Source organism: Mustela putorius, unplaced genomic scaffold, assembly GCF_011764305.1.
Source record: "Mustela putorius furo isolate JIRA1106 unplaced genomic scaffold, ASM1176430v1.1 tig00000785_pilon_pilon_pilon, whole genome shotgun sequence".
NCBI classification, from domain to species: Eukaryota; Metazoa; Chordata; class Mammalia; order Carnivora; family Mustelidae; genus Mustela; species Mustela putorius.
The window spans coordinates 4277542-4291074 of record NW_025421480.1 but is presented as its reverse complement, the minus strand read 5'-3'; the positions used below and the strand labels follow the sequence as shown (position 1 = coordinate 4291074).

The 13533-nt window shown below is 41.2% G+C and overlaps 1 protein-coding gene across 3 annotated transcripts in view; it reads left to right on the top strand.

Annotated features, from left to right (window-relative positions):
* GREM2 (gremlin 2, DAN family BMP antagonist) overlaps positions 1–13533 on the top strand; it is a 111092-nt gene that overhangs the window by 83605 nt on the left and 13954 nt on the right. The window lies entirely within an intron of this gene.

The following is a 13533-nucleotide window of genomic DNA, read 5'->3' as shown; positions in this document are numbered from 1 at the left end:
ATTCCATTCAGAATCTCATCCCAGTCACTGTTTGTGAAAACAGAGTCAAGAGCTTGGGTTCCTGTGTTTGAAGAATGGACAACAAGACCACTGGGGCCCATTCCAGTTTTAAGACATGATGCCTGCAGTCAAAGACTTTAAGAACAAATGAGAAAAATGGAGCATAAGGGAAATGCAGAAATAGTGATAAGTTGTTCCTCTACCCTCCCCCGAAAAAGGAGAGAGGGGGAACCATGAACTTGTGATATACACCAAAAAATGTTTTCTGAAGTAGGTGGGTTTGAGCTGGCTTTTATACGAAAGCAACTTCTGAGTCCCTGTAAACCCCAGACTACCTTCTGAGTACCCGCTGATGACCTTTTCATAGCGTTTTTAAATCTTTTTCATTTTGCCTTAAGTTTATTTCCATATATTGATTCTATTATTGAGAACAAGAAGGGTGTCCTTCTGTTCCCAAAACATACTAGACAAACACTAAGGATTAACTTTAAGAGACCAAGAGAAATGAAAAGGTAAAAAAAAGAAAGAACACTTCATCTCTATCAAGATGAATATGGCTTCGGATTTTTTTTTTAAATAAGTTTCATGTGAATACCACATATGCTAATATTCAGCTTGTCTTGAACTAGAGCCTAAAAATAAATATAGAAATTTAGTATGATCGGCTGGTTTACCGATGAGAATAAAGCAATTTTATTTTTGGAAATGGCGGTCATAAAAACCATGTTACCAGGAAAAAGAAGCGAGCGAAAAAATAAAGATGATAACTGAGAAAAGAAAAAAATGAAGAAGTTAGAAGAGAGTCACTAGAGAACGATCAGTCCAAACAGCAACACTAGCAAAAAGCTATTGTTATGGGCAAGGAGGGAAAAAATACCAATTACAATTATATCGCCAACCTAAGAGCAGTGAATGTGTGAGCAGATGACGTTATACACATCCTTAACCTCTGCTTTTCAGGTAAACTAATACGTGAAATGTACATTTGGAAGACTTAAGGGGTGATCCTCCAACTTCCAAAAAATATCTCCTTTTTAAAAGAATACGTTGCAATAGTCTTTCGTGTAATTACAAGCTGTTAGCCTAATACATTTAAAATGAGTAAATTTCTAAAATTCAGTTTCCACCAAGACTGTTCCCTTTTGAAGCGGACTGTCAGCTTTCTTCCTCCCCAAACTCAGAGAACTTGAAAAAGCAAAACACCATCAACAACAGCAATTTAATGCACTCTGAAAACCCACAGGAACACTGACTGGTCTTTAGAATAAGTGACATTCTTTCAAGAAATAAATTAATCAAGAAATTAAAACGTGCTGTCCTTGTGTAAAGACAATATGTACTTTGAGAGGTTTTGTTTTCCAATTAGTGTCCAGTCAAGCCAAGCCATCCATGTAGTTTTGTTTTGTTTTGTTTTGTTTTCTCTAAAGTCTCTTTGGTCCAAAAGCACAAATGTGGGGGTAGGAACAGAGTGAAACTTATTGCCTCTCAGACGATGTTTCTTTTTGGGAGGTGAATGTTTCTGAATGAGATATACTTCTTTGATCAAAACGTAATTTTCAAATGGAGTTGGCTTTTCTTATGAATTCATCTAGCAGCAAATCCAGAAACTCTTAGGCTTCGATAGTCCACTTCGACCCTCAGTCATGGGAAGAATTAAGGGTTAAAAGGTGAAAAAAAGCGAGGACACCTTCCTCTCCACATCATATAGACTGACAAGGACACATTTTCTGTTCAGAATTGTTGTCCGTCCTTTTGAGAAAAAGCCAGTACATTTAGCAAGGAAATTATTGGTATTTTTTACCATGAGTTAATTAGTCCTGCCCCTCTAACTGGTGGCAGAATTGCATACGTATGTAACATTTCAAAGCTGCAGTTTTCACTTCTGCACCAGAATCTCACTACTCCATAGCCTTCCAGGAATATATATATATTCCTTTGAAAAGCACAAACAGGTCATTTAAAACTTGAATTAATTGCAAAAAACTGCCATCTTTAGATACATGAAGACCAACTCTTTGGCTCACATGAAAGGAATTTAACAGGCATGGTTTGCAGAAGTGATGATATTTTGTTCTTAAGACTGTGAAAGTTGGGGCACGTGGGTGACTCAGTCCACTAAGCGTCTGCCTTCAGCTCAGGTCACAATCCAGTGCTCTGAGATCGAGCATAGCATTGGGATCTCTGCTCAGCGGGGAGGCTGCTTCTCCCTCTCCCTCTGTGGTCTGTTGTCTTTCCTCTCTCTCTTTTTCTCTCTCTCACATAAATAAAATCTTTAAAAAATATTTGAAAGAAAAGACTGTGAAAGTGAACAGAAATAATATTGATGACAGTGAACAGAAATAACAAAATCTGCTGCCTCGTAAGGTACCACCTTCCCTATCTTGCTGTCTCTAAAATGTCTTTGAGTGATACTAGATAGGATTTGGGTTTTTGAAAGGTAAGGGTTTCCATCGTGGGCCTATGTCACGGGACTCCTATCTTCGAGCACAATGGATTTTCTTAGCTATAATGTGCGATTTCCAATTAAAAATTTTTTTTTAATTTTATTAAATAATTTTATTAAAAATTATGCATTTTCCAACAAATTCATAATTGAAGAGAAATCAAAGAACTTACCTTGAAGAATAGTTTTATCCAGTGTTAACCAAGGGCACCAGAACAGGCACCAGCAGATGATAAATGTGCTTTATCCGCTCAGAAACCCAGGATGGCCAGGAGAGGCCTGGAGCAGACAGTCCCTAAATTCTGGGCCTCTGTGTGTGAACACCTAGAGAAAATAAAAAATACGGGGCTCCTTGTACAAAATTTACTAAGAAATTCAAAATGGAATGATAGATTGTTCCATTTTTAAATATCACTTTATTGTTTTCTTTGGATATTTAACTGATAATGAGAAAGGCACATTAGTAAATTATTAGAAACTAAGGGGGTTTTAATTTTTGAATAATTGGGATATATATGGGAAGAGCAAGGAACTTTTTTGTCAGGCATAAATTTGAATCCTGGCTGTTAATAATGATGGCGTTTCAGTTTTCTTGTCCGGTTATCGATGAGGAAACCACAGTACAAGGAGAGTTCAAAACTTGCTGCCATTTTTGCCAGTGGAAAGTGTTGGACACAGGGTTGCAACCCAGGCAGTCTGATTCGAGGACAACACCAGTCACTGCTTAGCCATCACCTTCCCGTGTGTGCATCAATGGATTCTACCAAACACTAATCATTATAAGAACAAAAATAAAACCCACAATTCAAGCATGGATTTGGGGCTCAGTCACTATACAATGACTCTCCCGTTCCTATGGTTTTCTAGCTCTCTGACATTAAAACCTTGAAACTTTTTTGCATAATTGGAAAGCAATATAAGCAATTGTTTTTATTATTATTGTTTAAATCTAGACATGAGGGCGCCTGGGTGGCTCAGTGGGTTGGGCCGCTGCCTTCGGCTCAGGTCATGATCTCAGGGTCCTGGGATCGAGGCCCGCATCAGGCTCTCTGCTCAGCGGGGAGCCTGCTTCCTCCTCTCTCTCTGCCTGCCTCTCTGCCTGCTTGTGATCTCTTTCTGTCAAATAAATAAAATCTTTAAAAAAAAAAAATCTAGACATGAGATTACAAGAGACAAATCAAATAATAAGCAAAACAAATCAATTGATAATAAACAAGTCAACAGTCTTTTGGAGACACAGTATATGATGCTATATTTAATGGAAATTCCTATGAAAAGTATTTCTTCCCAGATGACCCCAAAGGTATTTTTTCAGGTCCTTCATAAATGCTCTTCTGATATCTCCATTTAAAAATACAGAAATAAAAAATAAAGTCTAATGAGATCCCCAGGGAAGATAAGTGAAGTTAGCAAACAACAGAATAAAATAAAATCACCGCTCTCCACTTAATGCCTAATTTTGACAAAAGAGAAAAGAGATTGGGTTTTCATTATCAAACATATTGATTGATTATACAATTGCTGATAAAAGTGAATTTGCAGATTTGACCTGGAAATACTTCGCAGTTTCCAAAGAATTGCTATGAAGAGCCAGGGTTGGAGAGAACTCCATGACCTTGATTCTAAACCAAACTTCTCAGAAGTCCATGGAACGCACTGGGGGCAGGAGTGGGAAGACTGCATGGGGGGTCTACCATGAAAGCTTAGATCTTTCTCATTAGAAGAAAGATCCATGATTTCAGTGACTGAGATCTAGAAACCTTTAGGAGCCAGAAGAGTCATCACCTAGTAATTTAGCATCAACTCTGTGGTTTAGTGGTGGTCTTTTTCATGTTTAAGGGGGGAATTGTTCAAACAATATAGTTGGTTTGAAATACATCCAGGACCAATGCAAACACCAAGTGGGCTGCCCAGAAACCACACATTGTTTCCTTCAGACAAAAGATAATGATGCACTAATGAGTTTTACCCTTTATTGCCCTCTCTGGAACACAGCCTCAGGAAGAAAACCCACAAAACAAAATTGTTAGTCCCAAAATTTACAATATTATGCAATGACCCCTATCCCTTTTTCTTTAAGTGCTAGTACTTGTGTCGTGAAGTATTTGTGTTGTTTAACTCATAAATCCCAACCTCGTATAATCTCGAAAGTGCCCTCCCAGAGAGAGAAAGGAAATGAGTAAATGAGGAAAAATAATAAAAGCCTTACTGATATAGAGTACCTCCAAGAGCCTTAAAGTACTTCTGAGATACTATCTTATTCTCTTGCCTTTTGACCTCATCAAAGGGGTAGGAGTAAAATAAATTAATATTTGAAATTATGGAGAGGGAAAGTGAGGCAAAAGGACACTGGACTGATAGGTCCCTTTAATAAAAAGCATTTAATGAATAAAACTGTGAGTGGAGAAAAAGTTGAAACCCAATTGATTGGACTTACAAGAGTATGATGTATATTGAGGATTTATCAGATTTGTTGGAGTCATTCGTTGTTTCCATGAAGAACAAGTTTCGTGACACCCCTGCACATCACAGACCCTGAAATAATCCCTGACATTTCTGGAACCTCTCCAACTGCCCCCTCACCCATTCCAACCACCATCTCCTTCCTATGGTCTCCTGCACAGCAAAATTCCTCTGGTCACCGTCTTCTTTCCTTACCTCTCATTCTCACCCCATCCCTGCTGAATGTGGCTTCCTCCTAAAGCATCTCCACTGAAATTACTCTCATTCGGTTGACGGTGGCCTCCATAGGACCAAATCCATGGAGCAGGTTTTTTCCTGAAATTCCACCTACTTGATCTCAGCAGCTTTCCAAAGTCTTAACCACGCCTTCTTGAAACGTCCGCTCTTGGCTTGTGTGATGTTTCCTCCTCAGTTCCTTTATTCAGCTCTGGCTGCTCCAGATCTATCTTCTTCACTGGTTCCTCCTTCTCTGCATAACGTTGTGAGGCAGGAGGGCCCCAGAGCTGTGCTGGGCACTCAGTCTTCTCTGGCGCCTGCCTAAATACACTTTTCTGTGTCCCTGGCTTTAAATACCATCTTTCGCCCACTGTCACCTCTCACGGTCACCTTTAGACTCATATTAACAATTTAGTGGATCCTTTGCACTTAGATATCTAATAGGCATCTCACTTCACATGGCCAAAACCAAATCCTTGATTTCTGTCCTAAAACTTCTCTTCCCTTGGTCTTTTTTTTTTTTTTTTTTTTTAAGATTTTATTTGCCAGAGAGAGAGAGAGTACACACAAACAGGCAGAGAGGCAGGCAGAGGCAGGGAGAGAAGCAGGCTCCCCGCCGAGCAAGGAGCTCGATGCGGGACTCGATCCCAGGAGCCTGTGATCACGACCGGAGCTGAAGGCAGCGGCCCAACCAACTGAGCCACCCAGGCGTCCCCCCTTGGTCTTTCTTATTTCAAAAACTTTGCTTCACTCTCAGATCTAACCAAATGTATGTTACATTGTTTTTCATCCTTGAAACGTGTCTTTTTTTTTTTTTTAAGATTTTATTTATTTATTTGACAGACAGAGATCACAAGCAGGCAGAGAGGCAGGCAGAGAGAAGGGAGAAGCAGGCTCCCTGCTGAGCAGAGAGCCCGATGTGGGGCTCGATCCCAGGACCCCGAGATCATGACCCGAGCCGAAGGCAGAGGCTTAACCCACTGAGCCACCCAGGCGCCCCAACCACCATTGTTGTTTCTAATCTAGATCATCCCAATAGCCTGCTCTACGGTCTTCAGCTTGCTTTCTCACCAACATACTCTCCTTTCTTCACAGAGCAGTAAGAGCGCTAAGATTTTTAGGACGTGAAATCAGGTCATACCACTTTACTACTTTAAAACCTGTGCTGGCTTCTCATTGAACATACAGTAAAGTCTGAACATTCATTTTAGCCCACGAGACCATATACGATCTGGTCCCCACCTGCCTCTTCGCGATGTCTTAATACTGTCCCCCAGATCACTAATCACTAGCCACCCTGGCCTTTCTCTTGCAAGAACGTGACAAGTTGTCCTCACCCCTGGTCGTTCCTGGGCTAGCTCTTGCCTCTTTCCAGAAAGAAGGGTGTCACTCCTTGGTACAGGTGTCAGGTTGTATGTTCTCAGAACAAACTTCCCTTCTAACTAACCTTCTAACGAACCTTCCCTAACTAACCACTCAACGCATGACGGTTCAGCCAAATCTTTTTTCTCCCATCATCCTGGACTTTTGTTCTCCATAGCACCTCCTGCTCTCTGAAAATATCCTGGTTTTGTAACATTTACTGGTTTATTAACTGTGCACCCTCACTAAAATGTAACTTCCAGAAAAAGTGGGACTGTGAAACAACAAATGAACAGTGAGTTTTCGATGAAATATCTTACTATTTTCACTACGTATTTTAGATGAAAACTTTATGGGGAATGATGAAGACACTTTTTTACATACAGAACTAACACTGCTTTTTAAATTAGTGTGTCAGGGAAGTAAGAAATGTACAGTAATTAGCAAGGAGCGAAGTAATTGCATCAATTATTAAAATCCCTTACCATTAATGCCCTCTACCCCTAAGTTTTGTAACAGAGAGCCCATGTAGAAAAAACCAGAATCACCAGCAAGGCTTGTTAAAATGCAGACTGTTGGACCCCAAAACATCTCATCTCCTCTCCAGAGTTTCTGATTCAGTAGATCTGGGTGATGGAGGTGAGGGCAATTTCTAAAACATTCCCAGGTGATACAGATGTTACTAATCAGGGAACCACACTTTAAGATCAAAATTTATCCATAATTAATTGTGAAAAGAGGAAAAGCCCTAATTGGAAGAAAATAGGAGGAAATTTTATCCATAACTTCTGGAATTATTCTACTAACCCGCTATCGAGCTATTCAGAGAAATCATTTTTTAAATATTTTGTATTTATTTTAATATAGAAGGATATTGTCCATTTGATGTCAAGCCTCCTTTTATTACCGGATATTTATTGATCATGCATACGGATGTTTCATACCGATGCTCTACTCACATATTCCTCACCAGCACATTCTTCTCTTGTATTTATTTAAAGACAGCCTGCCTACATAAAGCTTGTCTCTCACTATTCCCTTGTATGGGAACTCCAAAATTTTCTATTATACTTAGAATCACTTGACAGGAGAGGACAGACAAATAATCAAAGGTCATTCTTCTGCGTCTGCTCAGCCCCTATCTCTTCCGGGTTCCGTGGCTTGTCGGGAGTTCTGAACTGTCAGTTTCCAGGCTCATCCTTAGTAGGGTCTGCGGCAGCTATCTCTTCCATCTGCCCCTGGACCAAAGGCACTTGATTCCCTAAGAAAATATTCAGACCCATAAAATCTTGGAATCCAGAGGTCTCTTTGTGGTTAAAGTAATGGCTAAGTCAGTGTGATGCTCCAAACTTCACATACAGAGGTGTTTAGAGCAGTTTTACTTGTAAAGTTGGGAATTGGGCACCAGCTAAATGGAAGAATAATTAAGTACATTGAACACTCACATGTGTCAGAAGATTATATAGTCGTTTAAACTTACTTATATTTCTCTTTAATATTTTCTGAATTCTCCAAATTTTCTACAAATAACAAACAGAATTTTTGCAACCCAATGAAATTAATATTTTAAAGGCAAAAAGATCAAGTTCTTAAAAAGAAAAGCAGTTAACTTGGGTCATCCATATGGCCACTGTTTACACAATAACGTCCTTGAACAACCACCACAGAACTTTCGTTGCATATGTCCTCAGAGGTAAAGCATTTAATGTGCTATGAATCAAGCCACATACTTCTTTGTATTTGTTTTTGAGAACAATGGTTGATTTTTACTGATTTCAATTTTAACCATAAACAGAATTTTGTTCAAAAAATAGTTTTATGTTAATTTCTCTGCTGTTTTTTAAGAGAAAAATTCACATACCATAAAATTAACCATTTCAAAGTGCAAAATTCAATGACAGTACATTCACAAAGTTGTGCAAACATAAGCTCAGTCTAGTTTCAAAACATTCTCATTACCCTCAAAGGGGATCTTGTGCTCATTCATTAATAGTTCCCCCTCCCACTCCACTCCAGCCTCTAGAAACCACCAGTCTGTGCTCTGTCTCTGTGGATTTATGTATTCTTGACACCAGTCACGTTAAAGAAAAAAACAATGGGGCGCCTGGGTGGCTCAGTGGGTTAAAGCCTCTGACTTCAGCTCAGGTCATGGTCTCAGGGTCCTGGGATTGAGCCCCACATCGGGCGCTCTGCTCATCGGGGAGCCTGCTTCCCCTTCTCTCTCACTGCCTGCTTCTCTGCCTGTTTGTGATCTCTGTCTGTCAAATAAATAAAATCTTTTTAAATTTTTTAAAAAACAATTTTTTAAAATATTTATTCATGAGAGAGAGAGAGAGAGAGAGAGAGAGAGAGAGCACAAGCGGGGAAGAGGCAGAGGGAGAGGAAGAAGCAGGCCTCCCCCATGACCTGGGGACCCGATGTGGGACTCCATCCCAGGACCCCAGGATCACGACCTGAGCTGAAGGCAGACACTTAACCACTTGAGCCACCCAGGAGCCCTGACACCAGTCACTTTTTAAAAAGCTTTAGTTGTTATCTTTTTTAAAATGTACACATTTGGGGATGCCTGGGTGGCTCAGTCAGTTAAGCATCTGCCTTCAGCTCAGGTCATGGTGCCAGGGTCCTGAGATCGAGTCCACCTCGGGCTTCCTACTCAGGGGTGAGAGGTGAGACCAGGTGAGACCTGCTCAGAGGTGCTTCTCCCTCTGCCTCTGTTGCTCCCCTGCTTGTGCTCTCTCTCTGGCTGTCTCTCTCAAATAAATAAATAAAATCCTTTTCTGTTTTTTTCAAAGATTTTTATTTATTTATTTGACAGACAGAGATCACAAGTAAGCAGAGCAGCAGGTAAAGAGAGAGGGGGAAGCAGGCTCCCTGCTGAGCAGAGAGCCCGATGTGGGGCTCGATCCCAGGACCCTGAGATCATGACCTGAGCCGAAGGCAGAAGCTTAACCCACTGAGCCACATTTTTTAAAAAAATGTGCATATTTGGTAAGAACACTTGGCCTTGGCGCAGCTGCTTGTGGACCATCACCTGCTCTGAAAAAGGCAGGTGAGGCTTGTGTCCTCCACAGGACAGCCCCTCGGGCACTGACTACAGCTCTGAGGGATCAATCGATCACTCTCCCTTGTCGCCCAACACTGCCATCACCAGAGCCTCTCCCAAATGCCTATGACTGTCTTCGTATTAAATATGCAGATTTCTTTATGTGGCCCCTTTCTCCGTAACTGATACCTGCTATGGCTTCTCTCCAGCCCTTGAGGCTCCCAGTCCATCCATGTGTGTTGCCTGAGAGAGCCCCAGACTTCATGGAAAAGTGGAAGGAGGGAAGGGGAGGCAGGTCATGAGAATCAGACAAGTTGGTCCCTGGGCTGCAGCTTCCGCGTGTTACGTGACTGCCAGCCTCCAGTACACCTGCGTCGCAGTGGCGAGTCCCCGGTGCAGACCCTCTCCCCTGGGGTCTCCGTGCAGGGGTCCCTCCCAACACTGAGGTCCGCAGAGCTTGCCAAAGCCGTGGCACACAGGCTTGAGAAGAAAGGCATTCTAAGTGGAAACATACATCACAATTACTTGCAAATCATCTCCCTCACATCTTCCTGTCACAGACCATGAAAGAAGTCCCCTGCTCTAAACATGGGGAAATTGCTCACAGAAAGAAGAGATGTTAGCTCTGAATTTCAATTAACTTTAACTCTGATTGCTGCGTATTCCTGGATTAGTCTCTGGTCCTTATTAATGAGGATATAATTAATGAAGTTGGCCGTGGGCAGTGGACCAAAGCGCAGATAATTTCATTTTAGACAAATAGTTTCGGCTCTGTTTTTCAGAATAGGGGATGCTTCTTATAAATGCCATTTCTCAGGTTCCAGCCCAAATCTTGGGAATCACAACTCCTGCAGTATGTAGTCCTGGGATCTACACTTTTAACAAGTTCCCATGTGTGTCTCGTTCATAATGAGGTTTGAGGACCACTAGTTAAAGAAAAGGAGTCCTATACTGAATTCGAATTGAATGCAAATAGTGGATATTGTTAATAGAACTTGCTCCAAAGAAAAATGTGCCCATCTTTGTGTTTGGAAACCATATCCTAGAAAATATTTGATAAGGTTGGCTGAAGGTATGACTGGCTCTATTTGATGTTAACAAGAAACATGCCCAAGACTTACTTCGAAAGTTCAGTAAGGATCCTTTTTATTTACATTATTTATAATTAGGCTGATCCAAGGAAAGATCTAAACAGAGAGTTATAAAAAGCAGAATGGACACCAAACATATCACGAGCACATGTGCGTTCAGTAAATACTTCCTGCATGAATGGTACACTTACAGTCACTTTGTTTCCCAAATAAAAGGCAAAGGACTGGTTCCTAATCTCTCGGGCTTTCCTTTTTCTCAAATATCGGTTGTAATCTGGCTTTTTGAATACCAGCAGTTATGACATCTGTAATTTCTCTAAAATATTGGACATTTGTTCATTTATTCAATAAATATTTGTCGGTCATTTTCTATACACTGGGATGAGTTCCAGGAATATGGTAGTGGTTAAAAGAGACTGATCTCTACTCCGAAGGAGTTTTCCATTGAAGACGGCTGGAAGCTTAGGTGTTTGGGGGAGAAGATTAAATGTGAAAATCAGGGTGTCTGGGTGGCTCAGAGGGTTAAGCCTCTGCCTTCAGTGCAGGTCATGATCTCAGGGTCCTGGGATCAAGCCCTGCATCGGGCTCTCTGCTTAGTGAGAGCCTGCTTCCTCCTCTCTCTCTCTCTCTGCCTGCCTCTCTGCCTACTTGTGATCTCTGTCTGTCAAATAAATAAATAAAATCTTTAAAAAAAATGTGAAAATCAACAGAAATCTCGGAAGGAGTATCAGGAACTTCAAGCCCAGGCATCCGCTCGGTCCTCGCTTCATTTTGCTCAGCTTTTCAGGGTGAAATTGCTTGGGTTACCGATGATGCGGTTCAGAAAGTACTTTCTGTCCTGTCCAGTTGGTCCTTTGACTTCACTCCGAGTAAACTGTTGACTATTTGGAAGGCTAGATAATGCGGCTTACCAACATTTTAAAGTCTGAAAGTCAGAATCCATTACATATTATCTTCACTTTCCCCCCTCGGCAGTCTTGCCCTCACCCCACTATGTCTCTAAAACTCCTCACCCCAAGACTGGGGGACCCTCGATCCAGGGAACACGCGTCCGTCTCCCCTCATCTGACTTCTCACAGTCTGGCTGTCTCTGCCCTCTCTCGGCCGCCTTTGTAGGTTTCCTTTTCCTCGGTCTCTGGAAGAGCTTATGTACCCGAGTTCCCGCCGCTGCCCACTTCTCTTGATCTTCTGACCCTCAGCGAATGCCATCCCTTCAGATAGAGCCTGTGAGGCCCTCCTGTACCAGACAGATTTCCCGTGTGTGGAGACCGCCCTGTCTCCTCCCGCCAGCATTTCCTCTCCTGTTCTCCGTCCTGGGAAAGCCAGCCTGGTCTCTAGCTTCCTGTTGCCTGGGGCGGATACCCAGGTTTCCCAGACTCCCCCATCCGCATGTCCATTCAATCCCTTCAACACGTTCAAGTTCAAGGACTTAAATGTTTCCTTCTCTTCTGTCACCATCGCCCCTTGGTTGTCCCCGTCACTTCTTGTTCATTTATCTTTTTCCTGGCATGAAATGGATATCTTACTCATCTTTGTATCCCATCCCCTAGGAAGGTGCACAGAACACGTGGGATGAATGAACAAACCAGTTAATGCTAACAGTGTTAGTAAAAGTGCTGCTGGTACAGGTGTATAAAAAGACAGGTTTGGGTATTGGGTATTATATTCATTTTAAATAAGTTTTTGACATTTTTAAATTTTTCCTTTATTCTTTTTTTTTTTTTTTTTTTTTACTTTTTCCATGACTCCATGTCCATTGGCATAAGTCTGCTGGTTGTCTGTGGTTGTGTTTGTTTTCTTTGGTCGAGAGCCTTGAATTTACCCTTTAGTTTGTCTGAATTCAACATCAGTTGAATTCAGGAGCTAACATGAAAAGGGCAGGGTGCATAAGACTTAACAGCAACTGAACCACACTTCTTGTTTCAATTAAATTACTTAATATGGGACTTTCCAGTTCTCTATGGACCCATTAGCCAACAGAGTGTTTTGAAAAACTGTCAGAAAAGAGGTTGCAGAATTTGGGAGACCTGAGTACAAGAATAGGAGAGAAGCAAAGTCTGAGATCTCTCTTCATGACATTTACTTGGGGGCATAAAATTTGTATGTATCAGAGAATTCAAGGGTGAATTAATCTTCTTGCCTGGTATTGTTAACACAATTCTTGTGTTTAGAAATAGTAATATAATAACATGTTTAGTGTACTGGCCTATACTCATTTTTACTAACCTATTATTAAATCTATGTAACCTCTCACAAACTCTGACATATAAATTTGCAGCAAATATTATTTAAAGAATATTGCAACACTGATGTTTTAAAAGATGATAGTCATAATATTCTTTTTAATGTCTCCAGAGGAATCTAAATACCATCATAGCCAAATACCATAGCTATATTTTATGCCCACTATTACACATTTTTTAAAAATATGTAGAAACACTGAAAGGAAATGTGATGTCATTCTTTTCCTTGAATTCGTATCTCTCTCTAGTTCTCTCTCATAGAATTTATCTCATTATAACAGGTTCGGGGTTTGAAAGGCTTTTTTTTTTTTTTTTTAAGGATTTTATTTATTTGCCAGAGAGAGAGTGCAGGCACAGACACGCATGCCTTGAGCAGGGAGGCAGGGGAGGGCAGACGCGGAGGGGGACACAAAGGGAGAGAATCTCATGCTGACTCCAGGCTGAGCTCAGAGCCCAAGGAGGGGCTTAATGTGACAACTCTGATACCGTGACCTGAGCCAAAACCAAGTGGGGCCCTTAACAACTGCATCCCTCAAGCGCCCTGTCCTTTCTCAAACTCTTTTGAAAATCTTGTCAAGTTTAAATTTAGATAGATAGATAAATAGATAATCTTCTAAAAGAAAAACGTGGGGCGCCTGGGTGGCTCAGTGGGTTGAGCCTCTGCCTTCGGCT